The sequence below is a fragment of the Ambystoma mexicanum genome, chromosome 5q (assembly GCF_040938575.1).
Source record: "Ambystoma mexicanum isolate Mex_15411 chromosome 5q, UKY_AmexF1_1, whole genome shotgun sequence".
NCBI classification, from domain to species: domain Eukaryota; kingdom Metazoa; phylum Chordata; class Amphibia; order Caudata; family Ambystomatidae; genus Ambystoma; species Ambystoma mexicanum.
In genome coordinates this window covers 1,039,571,543-1,039,587,450 of record NC_090933.1, presented here as the reverse complement: position 1 = coordinate 1,039,587,450, position 15,908 = coordinate 1,039,571,543, and positions in this window count along the sequence as shown.

The following is a 15,908-nucleotide window of genomic DNA, read 5'->3' as shown; positions in this document are numbered from 1 at the left end:
CGGGCATCCTACAGGCGGGGTGGAAGAGCGTGAAGACATCAGTGGTGAGGAGGCCGACGAGCATGTGCAGCTAGTTGTGGAGTCGGTGACACCAAACTCAGTGCTGCTCCAAGAGCTTGAAAAGGTGGCGGCAGAGGATGAGTGTTACCTGATACTGAAGGTGGCCCTTCAGCAAGGGTCGTGGAAGTCGGTGGTGGAGACACTGGCACAAAGGAACAAAGAGGCGTGGTTGGTGCGGGAACAGTTGTGGAGAGTGACGGATGAGCTTACATTTGCTCTGGGGAGAACGCATAGAGGTACCGATGTGCCGGATCCGCAGGTCATTGAAATAGTGCACCAGGGTCATCAAGGAACGACAAAGACAAAAGCAAGGTGATGCCAGAAAGTATGGTTCCCCGACCTTGAGAGATGGGTGGGAGACGGGTGGAAGAGTATGTGTCTCTGTAGGTGTGCATACTCACACCTACAGCATATATAGCCACACCTACTGTCAAAAAATATACCCATGGTTATAAGCACAGGGAATGTCATATTGTAAGTGCATTACAGAAAAATAGACTGTGCTCAGGCAGGGAGAGTTGTGGGCATCATGGGGAGGGGACAGCAATTTTTTGGGTTTGGTGTGATGGAGAGGGGACAAAACAAAAAAAGCCACCCCTTGTATGTTTTATTATAGCCCTGGGTGCACTGCATGGTATTTAACATAACACACAGCTTTAATAAAAAACACACACATACTGGCTTTTGTTTTTACACATACTGTATAAAATTGACCATATAAAGGTTATAGATCCATTTACCTAGTCTGTGTTCTTTATTTCTCTATTTTTATAACTGAAAGGTTGGCCATGAAAAGGGCTTTTTTGGGGGGAGATGGAAGGAGGAATGTGGAACCTGCAAGTGAAGAACATTAGATTGACCCATATAGCAAGGGGTAAAAAAGGCAACATTAATTTTTGTGCATTTATTTGGGTGGTTTCTGGGGGTTTTATTTTTTCAAAAAAGGGGAAAACAATTGTGATGTAAAAAAAAAGCCTAGCGGAGGCACTTGGCCTGCTATTCAGAAATGGCCCGTGCACAGCCACCTAGGGTGGCATCTCCCACTGTGTTCCTAATCATGGCATTTGCAGCACATAACTTTGCACTGCTTTAGATCGGGTGTTGGCAACAGTGGTTGAGGTTGAGGTTGGGTGCTGGTGGAAGGAACAGAGGAAGCAGAGATGGATGGCAGTGGAGAAGTGGCAGAAGAGGTTTTGAGGGGCGGAGGTGCTCTCACCCTGGAGATATCTGGCGACTGATGATGCGCCTTCACTTTATGATGGAAGTGTGCCTTCCTATATGGTTCCTCCACTTCGTCCTAGTGTACTCAAATAAGATGCGGTATCAAAGTGGAGATGCCCAGTCTCTGCAAAGGTTTGTTAGAAGGCCCTCTCTGCAGCACTTTCCCACAGAAAATACATTATGATATGATATGATATGGTATTTGTAACGCGCCTATACACAAGTGTTTCAAGGCGCGACGAGGCAGGGCGGGAGGGAAACAAGGGGAAAGACAGACAAACGATCCTACTAGGCCAGGTGTCATTCAGATCGCGCAAGTGCAGAGGTAAGGGGAAAAGGAGAAAGTGCAGGGGGAGGAGGTGGGGGGGAAAGTGCAGTACACGGTAAGTAGCGTAATAAAATAGTAATTAATAAATAATAAATAAAAGGGCCAGCTGGTGGCAAGTACGAGGTAAGTGCAGAGCAAGTGCTGGGAAGGGGGGCTGTAGGGATACAGTGACAGTCCCACAGTGCAGGGGGAGCCAGGGAGGCAGTGCAAGTGGAGAGTGGCTGGGCCCTGGACCGAGGTCGCTGAGAGTGGCCAAGATGCAGGTTTAGTGCAGAATTCAGAGGGGAGTTAAGCAGGTTTAGCAGGGGAGAGGGAGAGAGAAGGCAGAAGCGAAGAGGAAGGTTTTGAGGTGCTTCCGGAACCGGAGATGGTTCTCCTCCAGTTTCAGGGAGGCAGGAAGGCTGTTCCAGAGGGAGGCCCCTGCTGCGGAGAGAGATCTACCCCCAGCTCGTTGCTTCGAGAAGCGGCTGACCATGAGGGAGTTGGAGACGGATGAGCGAAGGGCTCGTGAAGGAAGATATTTAGGAAGAGAGAGTTGAAGGTATTTAGGCCCCAGGCCCCAGAAGGCCTTGTGGACAATGCAGAGGGTTTTGAACTTAATCCTCGCAGCCACTGGGAGCCAGTGAAGAGATTTCAGTCCTGGAGAGATACGGTCCCTGGGCTTGAGGCCAAGGACAAGTCTCGCAGTTCTGTTCTGGATAAGTTGCAGAGGGCGGAGAGTGGAGGTAGGCAGATTAAGATAGAGGCTGTTACAGTAGTCCAGCCTTGAGAGAACCAGGGCTCGGGAGACAGTGAGCTTCTGGGGGAAGGAGAGGAAGGGAAGAATACACATCCTCAACCTTCTTCTTACTGTAGCGCTCCTACAAACAGGAATGAGGCCAGCTGTTGGTGACAGTTTTCATAGCACACTGTTTGTTCCTAGGAGGTGAGGCAGTAGCCACCCAAACAACATCTTTATCACTGATGCTGGTCCCAGACATTCTTAAATGTTGGACCGGGGAGGGAAAGTCAAGAATGTAAACAAAGACAATACAAAAAAGATTCTACCCCTTCAAAGGAAAAAGTACAACAAAAATACACACAAACTACAAATGACAGGACAAGGGACAGAGCTATAGGAACATGGGATGGTAAATAAAGGTTTGGAAAAATATGGATTGTGCTACTGAAACTTCCTGTAGGCTCACAAAGACAAACACATGACCCGTAGCCGCATGTACAGGATCACCCAATCAGGCGGTACAGTGCATTAAAATGGCTACATTCAGGCACAATGACAAAATAAATACCCCTGGGTATTGTGGTTTTTATACCAGTTGCATATTCAGAAAAACGGCAAAAAGCCAAAAATGCTTCCCTGCCCTCACCAAGGGCCTCCCACATCTCTGCTAGCCCCCTCCACTCCCCAGATGTCCTCCTCACCTCCCCTTCTCTCTCCCATTCCCCCACAACACTTGTTGCTTCTGTGACATAGTCACAGTTGAAATATCGAGTAGATGCGGTTATACCCAGGTTATAACGGAAGGTATGTGACAAATATTTGAGCCTCATGTGGCAAACCTTGTCCCTGGCCCCCCTCCAACTCCCAAATTTCACATGGTGTCCTCTTGCCTCCCCCATCTTCTAGCCCATCTTCTAATTTTAATCTTTTCTGACCTGCAATTTTTTGATTTCCTGTCAAGCTCCGTCTCACCTTAACTGTAGAGTGGCGACTGCCGCCCTATCATTATACCTTTGTGCAAGTGCAAGGCATAGTTAAGGTTAGTACCACGTCTCTATGACTTTCCTTAATAATCTTAGAATGCTTGCATGGCATGACAAAATCTGAAAATATTTTAGAGTATTATTTTGAAGCAGCCGCTATGCATGCAACGTTTCAGATGTTTTCATTAAGGCATTCACAAATTAAAAAATGTTTACTTTGCTTGTGTTTTGAACAGCATTAAGCATGAGGTTTAAGTATATATCTCACAATTATCTGCTTCGATTTCCCTACTTTTTTGTTGGTGCTGATATTTTAGCTTGAATTGGTGCACTGAAATTATTTTTTTTAAATGTGAAAATCGACGTGGCCATTTTTGAGATATTTAAGATTTAAAACGTATCTATATATGACACATGCAGACTAGCAACCATGTTTTCCAGTGAATCAAATATAAAATAAGTAAAAAATTCATGCCAACAACATGTTTAGCAACCACACCTCCCATACACACAGCAGCTATAAACACAACGAGCATATTCACTCACCCCACAACATACACATTTCTAACATAGACATAAACAATAAAATACGATTGAAGCAGCAATATACAGCAAGCATTCCAGTAACAATATTCAGCCAATATTAGCATAAACACACACACAACATACATACTTACCCCCACTGTGTATGCATGACAACATACAGTCAAGCAAGAAAACACATAATGGCCCTCATTACAAGTCAGGCGTTAAGGGTTTAACGGCGCCGTCGGCGCCGTTAACCCTTAACGCCTGATTCACACTTTAACGCCTGCTTTTTGCAGGCGTTAAAGTCCAAGGCGCTAAGCGACCTTGGTGCTAATTACGGCACCATAATGTACGGTGCCGTAATTAGCGCCTTCCCCATCCCCATTATGCCCTATGGGGCAAAAATGGGAATGGGGAAGGGCAAATGGTGAATGGGGAATTACCGTCCCACTCACCTTGGAATGGGGCGGTAATTCCGCCATCCACCATGGCGGAATCTGGCATGGACCATGGTGCTAATAGCACCATGGTCCACCGCCATACTTGTAATGAGGGCCAATATCTGGAACAATATTCAGCATAGACACTCACCCCACTGCGTAAACATTACAAATACACACTCAACCCCCACAGCTTACACAGTCCAACATACACTCTAGCAAACAACCACACAATACCAGGAACAATATTCAGCCAAAATAAGCATAACCACACACAGCATAAGCACTATCGCCCATAGCGTACTGTCATCACTGATTCCCTGGCAATTACCGTCTCCCATGTGGACAGGGGACGGCAGCCGCCTTCTGATCGGGACCATGGGTGTGGCTATATGAGGAAGGATCACATGGGAGGAGACAACTATCAGGGGGATTTGGTAACTCCTTCTGACGAGAAATGGCATTCCCCCCTTTCCCCTGAGGAAGACCCTATAACAACCGAGTTCTTAATGGCTTATTGTCACCTAACAGTTCCCCTTGTAGTAAAATAGAGAAAATCTTTCCTCTATATAACTCTAGTAAAGCCCCCATCTATGACTCAAACAATCACAACTCACACATAACATGTTCTGTTTCTGATGTGTCTTTATGTGAAACTTTTGAACAATGCCTTACAAGAAACCCAGTGACATCTACATACTTCATCTCCCATAATCCCTCAGATAGAGAGACGAGGAAGAGGAGGAAGGAGTTTATGCAAACGAAGAAAAACCCAAAGCCCAACGCACAGGCTAATTGTTTTATTGTTTATTGAACCTAAAGTGCAGGGGACATTTATAAATGACATCCACACTAATGGAAAAGGCAGTGCTGGAGAGAACAGTGCAGGCACACCCGAAAGACCGTGGAAGGACTGGGAGTCACAGAGAAGCTCCTGGAGATATGGTTCTGCAGAGAGGCAGCGCTCTCTGGTCCAGGCCACGGAGGAAAGCAAGTGATTGATGGTAGAGCTGCAGGAAATGCTGGAGTAACGTCCACAAAGTGGTAGAAGCCAAAACAGTGAGGAAGCTTCATCGCAAAGGCACACCAAGAGCCGGAGACCACTGGGTCCACCCAAAGCAGTTGGTGATTCCACGGCATACCAACACACATGCAACCGAGAGATTGAATACAGGCAATATTCAAAAGTGGTTTGAATGCAGACAAAACCCGATACCAGTTTGATACCTAATAAGAAGAATACTTGAATGTAGAAAAGACAAAGTGTAGCAACAAACCCCAAGCAAGTACAGACACATGAGATGGCAGTGTGGGGGAAAGCAAAAGCAAGTATATATGCTACATTGATATAATGAAAAGAACAGTGTAACAAATAAGAAGTACTGGCTGGTGGGTACACCAGGCAGCTGACATTGTGGGAAGATACCTGTCAGAAAACGCTTCAGGTCTTGTGATACCCCTTCGGTTCTCTTGTCTTCTCGTAGCCAAAAGCGCCTGTCGCGTTCGAATATCAGACAGGAGGCGGGCTTGCATTATCCACGCTCTACTCGCGGTAGACATTTTCGTCGGGAACGTAGTTCCCGACGCCTCACGTGGAAGTTACCATGGAGGTTACGTCAGTGGGCGCGGCGTCTTCCACGTGATAGAAAACGTACTGGGTCACGTGACCATCTTGTTGCCGGTAGTTCAGGTACTTAATGATCCGGCGCCCACTTCTCGCTGCTTCTGATCCCATATAGCCAGTGGCTCTTCTCGCTTGGAAATTTTTGGTGTTTTTTGATCTCGGATTACGTTTATTGGATATGCTCACGGATTGCCCTTACCTGTTCTAGTATCTTGACCTCGGATTGTTTTTTGGTTATTCTTGCCTAGTGGTTTGGTTAAGTTGATTTCGGACCTTGAAGGTTGGGAGACCTCTTACCTTCTTTCTTTCCTTCCTTCCTCTTCCCCTCCTATTCCTTCCCTGTCCTTTCCTCCAGGGTGCTGTAGGCGTCCTCGTGCCGGCGGGAATAGGCTAGGTGCTGGACTAGAGACTTCCTGAGCACCTTTTAGGCGTCCTCGTGCCGGCGGGAATAGGTTGTTGTTGGACTAGTGACTTCCTTGCACCATTGGATTATTTGGTTCGTCGGACAGGGGGCAGATACCATCACACAGTTCGTACAGAAAAGGAGAAGGAGATTTGCCAGAGACGACCACTTCCAGGGAAACCAGGGTAAGAAACTTAACTTTCCTTACCATTCTCTACAACTCACTATCTGGTACTGATTGTATTTTCTCTTCTTATGGTCTCCAGATTTCCCCAGTATTGAGGACATTCTTGCATGAAACACTTCTGGTTAAAACCCGTTTTCTGCAGGTTAGTCTGTTAATTATTTGTTAAACGTTTATCCAGAAAGGGGTGTATTTGATTGTTAATCAGTGTAATATTCTGCAGTCGTTGAAAGGAACCTGGATTCTCCATCTATCGTGAAGTTTGCGGTCCGCTCAACTCTACCGATCCCAACGACTCTACACCATCTTCCGATCAATTAGTTTCTCAGCCTGTCCTTTCGTACTCCTGAGAATCACATTGGTAGGAAGAAATATATTCTTCACGACGGGTCAACACGGAACCGTGCTTCAGGATATCTGACAGAATCAGAAGCCTTATCATGGATGCCGCGAATGACCCGTTGGCCGTTTTGGTTCAGTTGGTGGCCGACCTACGTGCCGATATGACGGCGGCCCAGGCTGACACCCACCGGCGCATTGACGAAATGCAAGCTGGTATCAGGGAAGTGGTTACAGGATCACCATCTTTGGCCTCCGCTTCCACTTCAGGTCAGGCAGGGCCTTCGGTCAGATCGGATTCTACGCATGTGTACATGGCCGCTCAGTTCCCGCTTGCTCCCCCAGAAAGGTTTACTGGGGATCCTAAATCCTTTCGGACTTTCATTAACCAATGCAGGTTGCATTTCTTGTGTCGGCCTACCTCGTTTCCTGATGCGACTACAAAAGCTGCCTTTGTCTTATCAAACCTCGGTGGTATGGCCGCTGTTTGGGCTAATCCTTTGTTAGAACAAGGCAGTCCGCTATTGTTCGACTGCGATGCATTGATCAGTGCTATGACTAGGGTGTTTGATGCTCGCTACAAGACTCAAGCCACGGATCTGGAATTGTTAAATCTCCGTCAGGGGGATACTCCTTTGTTGTCATATTTGGCTAAGTTTAATCAGTTGGTTGCTGAAACTGGTTGGCCGGAAGATAAAAAGGCAGCCCTATTTTACAAAGGATTGTCGGACTCATTGAAAGATACTATAGCCACGGTTCCGGTGGTTCCTACGTCCTTTCCTGATTTCTTGGACCTAGTACTTCAGATTGATGCCCGACGCGCCGAAAGAAAAGGGGAGAAGAGAGTAATTCCGGTCAATACTACCGTTTCCCCAATTCCTGTTTCTGGCGGTGACGAACCTATGCAAATCGGGGCAGTAAGGGGCCCGTTAACATCGGAAGAAAGAGAACATCGCAGACGGAACAATTTGTGCTTTTATTGCGGTTCCGCTAATCATCTACTCAGTGCATGCCCAAAGAGACCCCGCAAGTCGGGAAACGCCAAGGCCCGGTCGTAGAAGGAACCCCTACGCCGAGCTCTTCCATGCAGGGTTCCTTGTTGTCCACACCCTTCTATATTGACGTTATGTTGAGTTATGACCAGGTCACGCCTTGGAGTTCTGCAGCTGTTCTTGACTCTGGGGCAACTGGTAACTACATTGATGCCCAATATGTACGGAAATGGGGTATTCCCTTATTGTCAAAGAGTGTTCCTGAGGTAGTCAATGCCGTTGACGGATCAACCCTTCTTTCTGGGCTTGTTACTGAACATACCATTCCGTTACTGTTAACCATTGGTGTTGAGCATTCGGAAACCATCACATTTGACGTCATTATGGCACCGCAATATAAACTAATCCTGGGTTTACCATGGCTCAAGCTTCATAATCCGGTCATTAACTGGGAGACCGGGGCTATCGCTTTCAGTTCTCAGCAATGTCTTCGATCATGCAATTCAGTAGAGTCTATGTATGAAGCACCTGAAGCTCCTAGTCGGGCTTTGTTGAACTCTGTGGTTACCATTGGAGCAGTTGTTAACACCGTATTGCCTGTCGAATACACAAGTTATAAGGATGTTTTTGACAAAGGGAAAGCGGAAATTCTGCCGCCTCATCGGCCCTACGATTGCCCAATTGTTCTCAAACCAGATGTTAAGACACCATCGGGACGTATTTATTCCCTTACCCAAAAGGAAGAAGTCGTCCTTAAGGAATATTTGGATAAAGCCCTTGAGTTAGGTTTTATTCGGCCTTCTCACTCTCCATTTGCTTCACCGCTATTCTTTGTACCCAAGAAGGAGGGTGACTTAAGACCTTGTATTGATTATCGGGAGCTCAATGCAGGTACTATCCGAAATCAGTACCCGATTCCGCTGATTTCTGTCTTACTGGATCAGTTAGGGTCTTCAGAATTCTTCACCAAATTGGATCTAAGGGGTGCTTACAACTTGGTCCGGATTCGTCGAGGGGATGAATGGAAAACCGCCTTCAAGACCCGATATGGCCTATTCGAGTATTTGGTGATGCCATTCGGGCTTTGCAATGCCCCGGCCACATTCCAGAATTTCATCAACGACGTTCTGCGTGACATGATCGACAGGTTCGTTATCGTCTATCTAGATGATATACTCATCTATTCTCCATCTATGGAAGATCATGTACGTCATGTTTCAGAAGTCTTACAATGCTTGCGGGAGCATCACCTTTTTGTCAAGTTAGAAAAATGTGTATTCCATGCAAATCAGGTCGAGTTCCTTGGATATGACATCACCAACAAAGGAGTGCAGATGAGTAGTAGTAAGGTAAAAGCGGTCTTAAACTGGCCTGTACCAACTTCAAGGAAAGAGTTGCAATCGTTTCTGGGGTTTTCTAACTTTTACAGGCGGTTCATTAGACAGTTCTCTTCTATTGCTGCACCCCTCACCGAATTGACCAGTAACAAGAAATCTTATTTATGGAACGATAACGCCCAAATAGCGTTTGAGTCTTTAAAGGCCGCATTCACTACAGCTCCTGTTTTGCTGCATCCAAATGTCAAACGTCCTTTCGTCGTCGAAGCTGATGCTTCGGATGTTGCGGTAGGAGCTATCCTGTCCCAGACATGCGCTGATACCGGGGAATTACATCCAGTCGCCTATCATTCACGCAAGTTAACGCCCTATGAGCGCAATTATACCGTAACTGAACGGGAATTGTTGGCTGTTAGGGACGCATTTATGGTCTGGCGACATCATCTTCTTGGTACGGAAGTACCGGTCCAGGTCTTTACTGACCACAGAAACCTGTTGGCCTTGCAGTCCTTGACGTGCACCACTGCGAGACATGCCCGCTGGCATGAATTCTTTTCTATGTACAACTTTACGTTGACTTATCGCCCAGGTGTTCTAAATTCCAAGGCTGACGCTCTATCCAGAAGCTTGGGGAATGATGTTTCACGTCCACAGGATGGGTCATTGTTATTACCGACACAAGTGGTTTGTAGTTGTGTTCTACAACCCACTTTGAAGTCAACGCTCCAGACCTGGGTTGATAAAGAGCCCGCAGAATTGGCAGAATATAACATGGATATTTTGCATGGTCTTCCTTATGTCCAGGGTCGTGTCTTTATGCCTGATCAGGATACCCGGTGTGCAGCTATTTCCTTATGTCATGACGCTGCTATCGCAGCGCACCCTGGTTCACAGAAAACCCTCGAACTCCTCAAACGCTGGTGTTGGTGGCCCTCTATGCGAAGAGACGTCTCGCAATATATCTCGACCTGCGCCATTTGTGCCCAATGTAAATCCCATTCGGCGAAACCTATGGGGTTACTACAGCCGTTACCAGTGCCGGCCAGACCATGGGCGATGATTACCATGGATTTTGTGGTGGAGTTGCCTTTGATCGACGGTTTTGATACTATATGGGTGGTGGTTGACAGCTTTTCTAAAATGTCTCTATTTGTTCCTTGCCAAGGTTTGCCATCAGCTGCTAAGCTGGCGGAGCTGTTCTTGCGACATGTCTTCAGGTTTTTTGGGTTACCTGAGATTGTGGTTTCTGACAGAGGGTCCCAGTTCACGTCACGTTTCTGGAGGCATCTTATGTTCTCATTAGGGGTGGATGAACGGTGTTCCACAGCATTCCATCCCCAGACGGATGGTCAAACAGAGCGGGTGAACGCTACTATGGAGCAGTATCTCAGGTGTCTCATCCTTCAACATCAGGAATCCTGGTTAGCCGTTCTTCCATTAGCGGAATTCGCTTATAATAATTCCAGCCATTCATCTACGGGAACATCGCCATTTTATGCCTTATATGGGCAACACCCACGCACCCTACCTCTTGATTGGAAACTACCTGCGGATTGCCCGGCAGTTCAATCTTGTATCAAGGATCTGTCTCTGGTCCGTGATAGGGTGCTGGAACATCTGAAACAAGCTCAAGAGCAGGCAAAGAAGTACGCTGATCGGAATCGCCGTCCTGCACCCAATTACGTTCCAGGTTCGCGGGTATGGTTGTCCACAAAGAATTTACGCATTCCAGGACGACGATGCTTGTTGCCACGTTTTGTCGGTCCTTATGTTGTAAAGGATGTCTTGAGTCCATTGGTAGTCAAGTTAGATTTGCCGTGCTCTTGGAAGATACATCCGGTCTTTCATGTGTCCATGGTTAAGCCTTGTGTGGACAGTACCAGGGTAGTGGCTTCTCCATCTCCGATATTGGTTCAAGGGGTAGAGGAGTATGAAGTCAATTCCATTCTTGATTCTAAGGTTTCTCGTGGTACCAGGTATTTCTTAGTGGATTGGAAAGGTTACGGTCCGGAAGATCGGACATGGGAACCAGAGCAGAATGTGCATGCCCCGTTGTTGGTGTCCCAGTTTCTGGCCTCACGGGGGCATGGGGGTCCTTTGGGGGAGGATACTGTCAGAAAACGCTTCAGGTCTTGTGATACCCCTTCGGTTCTCTTGTCTTCTCGTAGCCAAAAGCGCCTGTCGCGTTCGAATATCAGACAGGAGGCGGGCTTGCATTATCCACGCTCTACTCGCGGTAGACATTTTCGTCGGGAACGTAGTTCCCGACGCCTCACGTGGAAGTTACCATGGAGGTTACGTCAGTGGGCGCGGCGTCTTCCACGTGATAGAAAACGTACTGGGTCACGTGACCATCTTGTTGCCGGTAGTTCAGGTACTTAATGATCCGGCGCCCACTTCTCGCTGCTTCTGATCCCATATAGCCAGTGGCTCTTCTCGCTTGGAAATTTTTGGTGTTTTTTGATCTCGGATTACGTTTATTGGATATGCTCACGGATTGCCCTTACCTGTTCTAGTATCTTGACCTCGGATTGTTTTTTGGTTATTCTTGCCTAGTGGTTTGGTTAAGTTGATTTCGGACCTTGAAGGTTGGGAGACCTCTTACCTTCTTTCTTTCCTTCCTTCCTCTTCCCCTCCTATTCCTTCCCTGTCCTTTCCTCCAGGGTGCTGTAGGCGTCCTCGTGCCGGCGGGAATAGGCTAGGTGCTGGACTAGAGACTTCCTGAGCACCTTTTAGGCGTCCTCGTGCCGGCGGGAATAGGTTGTTGTTGGACTAGTGACTTCCTTGCACCATTGGATTATTTGGTTCGTCGGACAGGGGGCAGATACCATCACACAGTTCGTACAGAAAAGGAGAAGGAGATTTGCCAGAGACGACCACTTCCAGGGAAACCAGGGTAAGAAACTTAACTTTCCTTACCATTCTCTACAACTCACTATCTGGTACTGATTGTATTTTCTCTTCTTATGGTCTCCAGATTTCCCCAGTATTGAGGACATTCTTGCATGAAACACTTCTGGTTAAAACCCGTTTTCTGCAGGTTAGTCTGTTAATTATTTGTTAAACGTTTATCCAGAAAGGGGTGTATTTGATTGTTAATCAGTGTAATATTCTGCAGTCGTTGAAAGGAACCTGGATTCTCCATCTATCGTGAAGTTTGCGGTCCGCTCAACTCTACCGATCCCAACGACTCTACACCATCTTCCGATCAATTAGTTTCTCAGCCTGTCCTTTCGTACTCCTGAGAATCACATTGGTAGGAAGAAATATATTCTTCACGACGGGTCAACACGGAACCGTGCTTCAGGATATCTGACAGAATCAGAAGCCTTATCATGGATGCCGCGAATGACCCGTTGGCCGTTTTGGTTCAGTTGGTGGCCGACCTACGTGCCGATATGACGGCGGCCCAGGCTGACACCCACCGGCGCATTGACGAAATGCAAGCTGGTATCAGGGAAGTGGTTACAGGATCACCATCTTTGGCCTCCGCTTCCACTTCAGGTCAGGCAGGGCCTTCGGTCAGATCGGATTCTACGCATGTGTACATGGCCGCTCAGTTCCCGCTTGCTCCCCCAGAAAGGTTTACTGGGGATCCTAAATCCTTTCGGACTTTCATTAACCAATGCAGGTTGCATTTCTTGTGTCGGCCTACCTCGTTTCCTGATGCGACTACAAAAGCTGCCTTTGTCTTATCAAACCTCGGTGGTATGGCCGCTGTTTGGGCTAATCCTTTGTTAGAACAAGGCAGTCCGCTATTGTTCGACTGCGATGCATTGATCAGTGCTATGACTAGGGTGTTTGATACTCGCTACAAGACTCAAGCCACGGATCTGGAATTGTTAAATCTCCGTCAGGGGGATACTCCTTTGTTGTCATATTTGGCTAAGTTTAATCAGTTGGTTGCTGAAACTGGTTGGCCGGAAGATAAAAAGGCAGCCCTATTTTACAAAGGATTGTCGGACTCATTGAAAGATACTATAGCCACGGTTCCGGTGGTTCCTACGTCCTTTCCTGATTTCTTGGACCTAGTACTTCAGATTGATGCCCGACGCGCCGAAAGAAAAGGGGAGAAGAGAGTAATTCCGGTCAATACTACCGTTTCCCCAATTCCTGTTTCTGGCGGTGACGAACCTATGCAAATCGGGGCAGTAAGGGGCCCGTTAACATCGGAAGAAAGAGAACATCGCAGACGGAACAATTTGTGCTTTTATTGCGGTTCCGCTAATCATCTACTCAGTGCATGCCCAAAGAGACCCCGCAAGTCGGGAAACGCCAAGGCCCGGTCGTAGAAGGAACCTCTACGCCGAGCTCTTCCATGCAGGGTTCCTTGTTGTCCACACCCTTCTATATTGACGTTATGTTGAGTTATGACCAGGTCACGCCTTGGAGTTCTGCAGCTGTTCTTGACTCTGGGGCAACTGGTAACTACATTGATGCCCAATATGTACGGAAATGGGGTATTCCCTTATTGTCAAAGAGTGTTCCTGAGGTAGTCAATGCCGTTGACGGATCAACCCTTCTTTCTGGGCTTGTTACTGAACATACCATTCCGTTACTGTTAACCATTGGTGTTGAGCATTCGGAAACCATCACATTTGACGTCATTATGGCACCGCAATATAAACTAATCCTGGGTTTACCATGGCTCAAGCTTCATAATCCGGTCATTAACTGGGAGACCGGGGCTATCGCTTTCAGTTCTCAGCAATGTCTTCGATCATGCAATTCAGTAGAGTCTATGTATGAAGCACCTGAAGCTCCTAGTCGGGCTTTGTTGAACTCTGTGGTTACCATTGGAGCAGTTGTTAACACCGTATTGCCTGTCGAATACACAAGTTATAAGGATGTTTTTGACAAAGGGAAAGCGGAAATTCTGCCGCCTCATCGGCCCTACGATTGCCCAATTGTTCTCAAACCAGATGTTAAGACACCATCGGGACGTATTTATTCCCTTACCCAAAAGGAAGAAGTCGTCCTTAAGGAATATTTGGATAAAGCCCTTGAGTTAGGTTTTATTCGGCCTTCTCACTCTCCATTTGCTTCACCGCTATTCTTTGTACCCAAGAAGGAGGGTGACTTAAGACCTTGTATTGATTATCGGGAGCTCAATGCAGGTACTATCCGAAATCAGTACCCGATTCCGCTGATTTCTGTCTTACTGGATCAGTTAGGGTCTTCAGAATTCTTCACCAAATTGGATCTAAGGGGTGCTTACAACTTGGTCCGGATTCGTCGAGGGGATGAATGGAAAACCGCCTTCAAGACCCGATATGGCCTATTCGAGTATTTGGTGATGCCATTCGGGCTTTGCAATGCCCCGGCCACATTCCAGAATTTCATCAACGACGTTCTGCGTGACATGATCGACAGGTTCGTTATCGTCTATCTAGATGATATACTCATCTATTCTCCATCTATGGAAGATCATGTACGTCATGTTTCAGAAGTCTTACAATGCTTGCGGGAGCATCACCTTTTTGTCAAGTTAGAAAAATGTGTATTCCATGCAAATCAGGTCGAGTTCCTTGGATATGACATCACCAACAAAGGAGTGCAGATGAGTAGTAGTAAGGTAAAAGCGGTCTTAAACTGGCCTGTACCAACTTCAAGGAAAGAGTTGCAATCGTTTCTGGGGTTTTCTAACTTTTACAGGCGGTTCATTAGACAGTTCTCTTCTATTGCTGCACCCCTCACCGAATTGACCAGTAACAAGAAATCTTATTTATGGAACGATAACGCCCAAATAGCGTTTGAGTCTTTAAAGGCCGCATTCACTACAGCTCCTGTTTTGCTGCATCCAAATGTCAAACGTCCTTTCGTCGTCGAAGCTGATGCTTCGGATGTTGCGGTAGGAGCTATCCTGTCCCAGACATGCGCTGATACCGGGGAATTACATCCAGTCGCCTATCATTCACGCAAGTTAACGCCCTATGAGCGCAATTATACCGTAACTGAACGGGAATTGTTGGCTGTTAGGGACGCATTTATGGTCTGGCGACATCATCTTCTTGGTACGGAAGTACCGGTCCAGGTCTTTACTGACCACAGAAACCTGTTGGCCTTGCAGTCCTTGACGTGCACCACTGCGAGACATGCCCGCTGGCATGAATTCTTTTCTATGTACAACTTTACGTTGACTTATCGCCCAGGTGTTCTAAATTCCAAGGCTGACGCTCTATCCAGAAGCTTGGGGAATGATGTTTCACGTCCACAGGATGGGTCATTGTTATTACCGACACAAGTGGTTTGTAGTTGTGTTCTACAACCCACTTTGAAGTCAACGCTCCAGACCTGGGTTGATAAAGAGCCCGCAGAATTGGCAGAATATAACATGGATATTTTGCATGGTCTTCCTTATGTCCAGGGTCGTGTCTTTATGCCTGATCAGGATACCCGGTGTGCAGCTATTTCCTTATGTCATGACGCTGCTATCGCAGCGCACCCTGGTTCACAGAAAACCCTCGAACTCCTCAAACGCTGGTGTTGGTGGCCCTCTATGCGAAGAGACGTCTCGCAATATATCTCGACCTGCGCCATTTGTGCCCAATGTAAATCCCATTCGGCGAAACCTATGGGGTTACTACAGCCGTTACCAGTGCCGGCCAGACCATGGGCGATGATTACCATGGATTTTGTGGTGGAGTTGCCTTTGATCGACGGTTTTGATACTATATGGGTGGTGGTTGACAGCTTTTCTAAAATGTCTCTATTTGTTCCTTGCCAAGGTTTGCCATCAGCTGCTAAG